This window comes from Amborella trichopoda, chromosome 10 (genome assembly GCF_054954075.1).
Source record: "Amborella trichopoda isolate Santa Cruz 75 chromosome 10, AtrichopodaSantaCruz75HAP2 v2.0, whole genome shotgun sequence".
NCBI lineage: Eukaryota > Viridiplantae > Streptophyta > Magnoliopsida > Amborellales > Amborellaceae > Amborella > Amborella trichopoda.
In genome coordinates this window covers 42,834,613-42,843,165 of record NC_142345.1, presented here as the reverse complement: position 1 = coordinate 42,843,165, position 8,553 = coordinate 42,834,613, and positions in this window count along the sequence as shown.

The window sequence follows — 8,553 nt, the reverse complement described above, 5'->3', positions numbered from 1 at the left end:
AAAACTCGTTTGATAATTATTTGAGTTTATTTAATTATATTTAAATAATTATTATTAATATTTTTAAAAAAAACAATCTTGTGATACTCTCACATATTTATATGTGTAGGATCCCAAATGATCACTATTAAATTTGGTACAGATCTCTAAAAAAGTCAAATTCCATATTCATAGGATATTTTTTTTAGAGATCTTTGTCAAATTTAATGGTGATCATTTGGCGTCTTATATACATAGATGTAGGAGGGTCTCATAAGATCATTACTCTTTAAAATATACTCTACAATTCATAAGCTTTCGAATTATAATGGTTAATATTAGAATGAGTTGTAAATTACATATTTATTAAATGTGTTTTTTAAGTTACATTTTTTCATATATTGTTCATCAAATAAAGGTATCTGTGTAAATATGGGTGGGGGAGGGTCCTGTATGATCATTTATCTTGTGTAAATATCAATAAAATATGATATTTATTTTTGTTACTTTTATAGTGAGTAAATTTGAAATTATTATTAAATGATAAATATATTTTACAAATAAAGTTTTACAACATCAACTTCCAAAATATCATCGTACTTTTGTAAAAAAAAAAAAATTGTCTTTACTTAATGATTAAGTCATCTATTATAATTATTCTTTAAATAGAAAGTAATGACTATTTCAATAAATACACTTATTTCAAACTCATTTTAATATTAATCATTGTATTTTAAAAAGTTGTTAACTCTACACAGGCTCTATTTAATTTCAAATAATTATTTTGATTAGTTTTCAAACAAACTAATTTTTAGCTTATGAGGACATTGCACTAGTGACCGGTGCTCTTTGTACCCTCACCCTCATACAAATCTCTCTCCGTACCCTCACCCTCATACAAATCTCTCTCTCATGGTCATGGGACCAACTATTAATTAGTTTGGTTCAATCAAAAGGAGTTCAACAACTACTCGAGCCTGTGTGACTAAATTTAAAAAAAAAAACAATTATTTAAAAATACTCTACAATTCACAAGCTTTTAAATTACAATGGTTAATGTTATAATGAGTTGTAAATTATATATTTATTAAATGTATTTTTAAGTTATATTTTGTGATAACTTGTTCATCAAATAAAGGTATTTGTGTAAATATCAATAAAAGATAATATGCACTTTTGTTACTTTTGTAATGAGCAAAGTTAAAATTATTACTAAATAACACATGTATTTTACGAATAAAGTTTTACTACATTAACTTTCAAAATATCATTGTATTTTTGTAAAAAAACCAATTTGTTCTTACTTAATGATTAAGCTATCTATTAAAAATTTTATTTAAACACAAAGTAATGATTTTTTCAATAAATACACTTAATCCAAATTCATTATAACATCAATATTTGTACTTCGAATAGTTGTTAACTTTAAACAAACCTTATTTAATTTCAAATATTGATTTTAATTAATTTTTAAACAAACTATTTTTTATATTTTTATTTTTATTTATTTTTTCTCCTGTGGCAATTGCACCGGACCGGTGCTCTTCGTCCCCCCTCCCTCTTTCCCTCCCCCTATTCTCCTCTCTCTCTCCAATAATCCAAAGTACAAACACGCCCATTCTCTCACCAGTATATATTATTGGAGTAAATAAAGATTCTATCTCTATAATCATTGGGTGTGGGGTGTGGGCTGTGTGGATTACACATTGAAAAGGAGTGATAAAACAAAGATATCAATCTTCAATATAAAGTACTTTTTACCTCTCCAAAGTTCAATGAGTCAAAATTCATTCCATGCACATTTACACTGAGCTACAACTATTTAAATCCCGTTCGGATAAACACAACGAAGAAGTATCAAAGGTTGATAGTATTGAAATTTAAAAACAAAGCTTGTATTTAAAACTCGGTTAGAAAATTATTTGTGTTCCGAAAATTAGAATCCGGCTCTAACTCAAAGGGTTTAGTGTCTGAGCCCCCTGGTATCACTTGTGAAAATCACGTTTTGAGTCTCACGGTTTGAAATCCGGCTTGACTAGTCCAACTCAAGCGACTTGAGTCGGACTGGGCTATATTTGACACATACAATATAATTTGACAAGCTTGGACCTATAATCATTGGCATTCGAATATGATATGAGTCAATACAATGTTTAAATAGTGATTTCAAAACCGAACATAAGTTGTCAAATCACATGCAAGTGCTTTGTTCAGTCCGATCCAAAGTGAAAGTCATGGTTGAAAACCAATAAAAATTAATATTTGATCGTTTTTTGCCAGTTTGATTAATAAGTCTGGAAAAAGTATGTGATTGCACACAAGGTTCGCATGTGCAAAGCTTTCATGCTTGCTTTACCTGCCCGTAGCTGATTTACAGCTTCTAAAAGCCATGTTAAGAGTTCCCGACATTTTTTGGGATGCCAAATGTTTTGAATTTAATAGACAAATGACCCGAGGGCTTGCAATTGGCCATGAGACGTATCCTAACCTGGTCCGGTTTGGCCAAAAAAAGTTGGGCTTGGGTCACAAAATGTGGCCTGAGGGCTAGGGCACCACGACCCGATGACCAGTTAGGATTGGGCTAGACATGGGCCTGGGGCATAACAATGCCGCCCCAACTCGGTCCTATATTTTTCTTTTTTTAGTTTTTTTATTTCCTTTTTTTTATTAGGCCTAGTTGGGCCCAAACTAGATAGGGCTAGAGCTAGGGCTTGGGCCAAGGTCCCTCTAACCAGTCCAGGTTGGGTCGGGCTGGGTCCATCCTCTATGGACTTAGGTCAGGGCCAACCCGGCTCAGTATTGGCACGCCCTGTCTCTACCTGTTGCCAACCCTTAACGATTCTAAGTATAATTAGGCACTCTATGCTTTTATTGTATAAAAGTTTTTGGCCCTCCAACTTATTTGTCTCTCCTATTTTTCAAGAGTTCACTTGAAATGCATCCCAAAGTGATTGCATGTCTAAGTTCTACCACAATTCTAGGATTTTGCAGCTCCCAATATACAATAAATATGATAGCTTTGGAAACTTGAAATACAAGGCATAAAACAATGTATATAGGATAGACTAGTTTTAGGGTCGAAATATTTCCATATAAATTTTTGGATAGAAAATCCATTCTTAAACAGGACTTGGAAAGCATGGGTGCATCAAGGATGCACCAAAATCCATGCCCATTTTATGGCAGGTTTGGCAACTGGAAATCACATCTTCTAATACTGTACAAGTTCCCTACATGATAAGAGGAACTGTTGCATGCTAATTGGATATTGAAGTATCTACTTGCCTTATATTTTAAATTACAAATAATATATTACAAGTTCTATAAGTTATCATGGAGCTTGCGGCATATATTTCTCTCGCATCCTTCAAAAAACAAATGCATAAGTTGCAATTTCAATTCAGTAGTTTACAACACCACTTACATACACACAAGCATTATGAGCGTTCCATCTTTAAAAATACAAGGGAAAAATTTATATAAGGTGTCAACCCGATACTATCAAAGTAAAATATACCTCAAAGACATGTAGAAAATTTTTGTCCTAATGTTTGAAATCTCTCAAATTAATCATGTCGACCTCGAGATGTATATATATATATATATATATATATATATATATATATTAATGATCCTATGATACCCTACCACATCTATGTGTGTAGGACCTCAATTGATTACCATTAAATTTGGCAAAGATCTCTAAATAAATTATCACATGGGTATGAGACAAAACTTTTATAGAGACCTGTGCCAAATTTAATGGTGATCCTTTGAGGTCCTATACACATAGGTGTGGGAGGGTCTCATATGATCATTACTCATATATATATATATATATAAGATGCTTTCAAGTTAAGATAAATAGTGTATATTAGTAGCGCATTATCTAGATCATCTTTTTTCAAAAATTGTAATTGTTTATAGATCCGCTCAGTCTATACCCTTTTTTGAGCTCTAAATTTCACAATTACAAGAGAAAAAAAATCTTATTACATCACCAGGTTTCCAGCATCAAAACTACATTGTTAACATAATTTTGAGGTGTGCTCTACTATGATTGTTTAAGGTTGATGCCTTACACAAACCGCATTCTATAATTTGAATCTTACTAATTCTACAAGTTCTATATGCCACTTTGTAATTCCAAAACCCCCCTCCCCCGTCCTTTATCTCTCAGTGTTTGAATTCTAGTAAGGGAAATTGTTTCATATGGGCTTAATCGCATTTCGACATATGCGGTCTAAAGGTATAAAACATCCATATCAATTGAAACTAATGGTCAAAATGTTTTCTTAATAGAATTATTAGATTTAATTTCAAATTTTATTTTATTTTTCATATTCATGATCTTCATGTTAGGAATTACATGTCCTTAAAAATTAAGTAAGAAAGTCCATATCAAAAATATATTTTTAAGAGGCACCTCGTTTCTACATGGACTCATAGAAACCAAGTCCTTCTAGTAAAATCTAAAAATTCTAAATGCCACTAAAAACCTCTCTCTCTCTCACAAAGGTAGATGCCTATTTCATACAGCTACAAGCTCTATAAATTATTTCCAATTTATGTTTCTTGATGGCATTCAAGCGTTCCAAATGGCAACCCTGCTTTCGATGCCACGGATATTGTTCAAATTTAAGGGCATAATATGGTCAAGAAACTTTTTTGGATGCCTTAATTTATCCTTTAGGTTATCTTCATATAATAGTGTCATATGTTAACACAATTTTGGCAATGTTTTGGGTTGCTATCCTTTGGTTTAGAAAAGGAAAAGACAAATAGTGTTTTTTAAAGACATGAAACCAATTTACCACACTTGGATACATTGAGGGCTCACTCGTGCAACTACATCTACATGTTTTGCTACATATGATGAAAGGGATGGTGGATTGAGTGTACCCTTTCTCTATAAAGCCCTTTTAATGGATTATCTCACATGGTGTCAACCTCATATGTTTTATATAAATTAAGTAGATTTCAAGACATGAAAATAGTGCATTTTCTAAAGCACTAGAGGGATCGTCGATTTTTTTTAAAAAATGATTGTTTATAGATATGCTCAATTAGAATCCGTTTTTTTACTTTGAACTTCATAATTTTTCATGCCATTGCAAAGCTTTTTGGTACTGAAATTGTGTCATTCAGCATAATTTTGAGGTATGTTTTATTTTAATAGTATAAGGTTGACACCTTACACAAAACCTCACCCTTTTTAGAATGTCCCAAGTTAAAATTCAGAAAAAAAATAAGAAAATAAAATAAATAGAGAAAACTACTTCAACCAAGACAACCCCGATAGAGAGAGGCTTTGATAACCGGAGAAAAAATAAAAACAAGCTTTGGACAAACAAACAAAATATTGTTCTCCCACACACTTGTATGCAGCTATGGTAGGCTTACTGTATTAAGGTGGCCAAGTATATTTACAAGATCCCCAATGTTCTCTCTAGCATCAAAATGCACGAGTGTGGTAAAAAATGAGAATTGACTTTATCTTCAGGGCTATCAAACGGGTTGGGTACACCGGTGAACCGAGCAGGTCGATCCAACACACACACAAAAAATGAAAAAAAATAATATATATATATATATATATATGATAAATTACCATATAGGACCCTCCCCTACTTATGTGTGTAGAATCACCACTAAATTTGGCTTGGATATATAGAAAAGTCAAATCCCACACTCATGTGATACATTTCAAGAGATCTGTGCCAACTTTAATGGTGATCCTTTAGGATCTTACACACATGGGTGGAGGGCCCTATAGGATCATTATTATATATATGGAAAATGCTTTTGTGAGCCAATGGACTCACAAGGAAAAACGAGCCGGCCCATATTGAATCTGGGCCGATCTAACGATCATGAATGCTCGATAGTGTTTGAATTTTAATTTTTTTATACAAATCTAAATTATTTAAAATTTTTGACGTGTGTTGATAAAAAATAGGTGAATATTCGAAAAATTTTACATAATAAAATGACCAAAATACCCCTATCATTTTAAGGAGATATTTTGGTCATTTTTAATTATGGATTATTATTTTTTTATATTCTTATTAGGTGCGGCTTGATGAAAATAATATTCACCTAAAATTTCAAGAGATTTAGATTTATAGAAAAATAAATAAAATTCAAATACTCTTGGCTATCAGATCAGCCCATATTCAATCTAGGCCATTGAGCTTATACTATTATTTGAGCTAGTAGGCTCACCCTAGCATCTTCATATATATATATATGATCCTATGAGACCCTCCCACACCCATGTGTGTAGGACCCAAAGGATGACGATTAAATTTAATACATATCTCTAAAAAGTCAAGTCCCACACCTATGTCAAAATTTAATAGTGATCCTTTTGGGTTCTATTCACATGGGTGTGGGAGAGTCTCATAGTATCATTACTCATATATATATATATATAGGGTAATGATTTCATGCAAGAGTTGTATAGTAATGTGATGCAACAACCTTAAAAAACTATTTTATGACCATTTCTTTGATCCAAAATTTGAAATATACAACTCTTTATAATCTAATGAACAATCACAAAAAAAGAAAAAATTGAAAACACAACTTAACAAGTATTTTTTTAGCCTAATTAACATAGGCTGTTCGTTTTGGTGAGATGCTTAAATCTAGGCTTTAGAAGGATTTTTTTCTTTTCCATATTTTTTATATGGCTTTATTATCATTAGATGAACAATGTTAAACAAAAAAAAAAAAAAGATTTTGAGTTTATAAAGGTTAAGATTTTGAAATTCACAAAATAAATGGTTAAATTTGTTTTTTGAGGGAATTCATTTTTACCATATCTAGGGTTCAAATTGAACTTTTTTTTTGGGGGGGTTGATTATTGAGATGAAGAGAGTGTGTGTGCAAAATTTGGGGTCAGACAAATACCACAAACATGGTTTTTTTAGAAGTGTCGTTACATTATACTATAATAGAACCGTTGCATTGGATCATTGCTCACATATATATATATATATATATATATATATATATATATATATATATATATATATATATATATCCCACACCCATGTGAGTAGGACGCAAAATGATCACCATTAAATTTTGACATAGATTTATAGAAGAGTTATCAATAAACTTATTCACCCAAGTCCCATACCCCATGTGAGAATTTGTATAGATATCTATGTCAAAATTTAATGGTGGTCATTTGGGGTCTTACTCACATGAGTGTGTGAGGGTCTCATAACTCTCTCTCTCTCTCTCTCTCGATATATATATATATATATATATATATATATATATATATATATATATATATATATATATATATATATATATATATATATATATAGGCAATGATTAATGTCACGGTTGTATCATAGTACAATGCAACCACATTTCTAGAAAATCATGTTTGAGGTATTTGCCTATATATATATATATATATATATATATATATATATAGGCAACGATTCATGTCACGGTTTTATCATAGTACAATGCAACCACATTTCTATAAAATCATGTTTGAGGTATTTGTATGACCTAAAATTTTGCACACATACTTTCTTCATCTAAATGATCAACCATAAAAAAAAAAAAATAAAATTAAAGTTGAACTCAATATATGGTCAAAATGAGTCTCATCCAATAATGAACCTAAGCTATATTCATTTGGTGAATTTAAAGATCATAGCTTTTACAAACTTAAAATCATTTTTTTCTTTGTTAACATTGTTCATCTAATAATAAGAAAGCCATCTAAAAAAACTGGAAAATAAAAAATTGTTCTAAGGCCTAGATCTAATCATATTACCAAAATGGACAACCTATGTAATATGGGTTGAAAAAATACTTTATAGGTTCCGTTTTCATTTTTTTTATTTTTTTGTGATACTTTATTAGAATGAAAGGAGTGTATGTTTAAAAAATTTGATAAAACAAAATCGCCTTAACATGGTTTTTGAAAGTTGTTGCATTATATTACTATACAACCGTAGCATAAAATCATTATATATATATATATATATATATACCTAGATCCCACCCAACTTGGTAGTTGGATTTGGTTCCAATTGACTTGACATAACCCATGTTTGACTTGGGTCTTAATCTAATTTATACCTGATTTGGTCGGTGCTGGATCAAGGTCCATTGGACCAGAATCTAACCCCTTTAGCTTAAAAGCATTGGTAATGATTCCTACCTAATGTGAGACCCAGTTGTTATCACACAGCCACTATTGAGCAATATTTCGATATTTTCCATGGACGCGGGTTCCAAAAGAGGACACAAATGAAATGTGGCCGGTTTTCGACACAAGTGGAAGACGATGATAACACATATCATATTTTTGTGGTCGGCCAAACTAGCCATAAGCCAGCATCATATTTGCAATTTTGAGGCGCCTTTTATATTAAGGGATTGTTTACAAAAAGGCCATGTATCTGTTGCGCATAGAGGTCACAATTATTATTATCAAAATGGGTGGTTGTAAGAATATCATCGAATATATATAAAATTATAAAAAAAGAAAAATTATCGAACTTTTGTGACTCACCATAAGCCATCCAAATTGACATT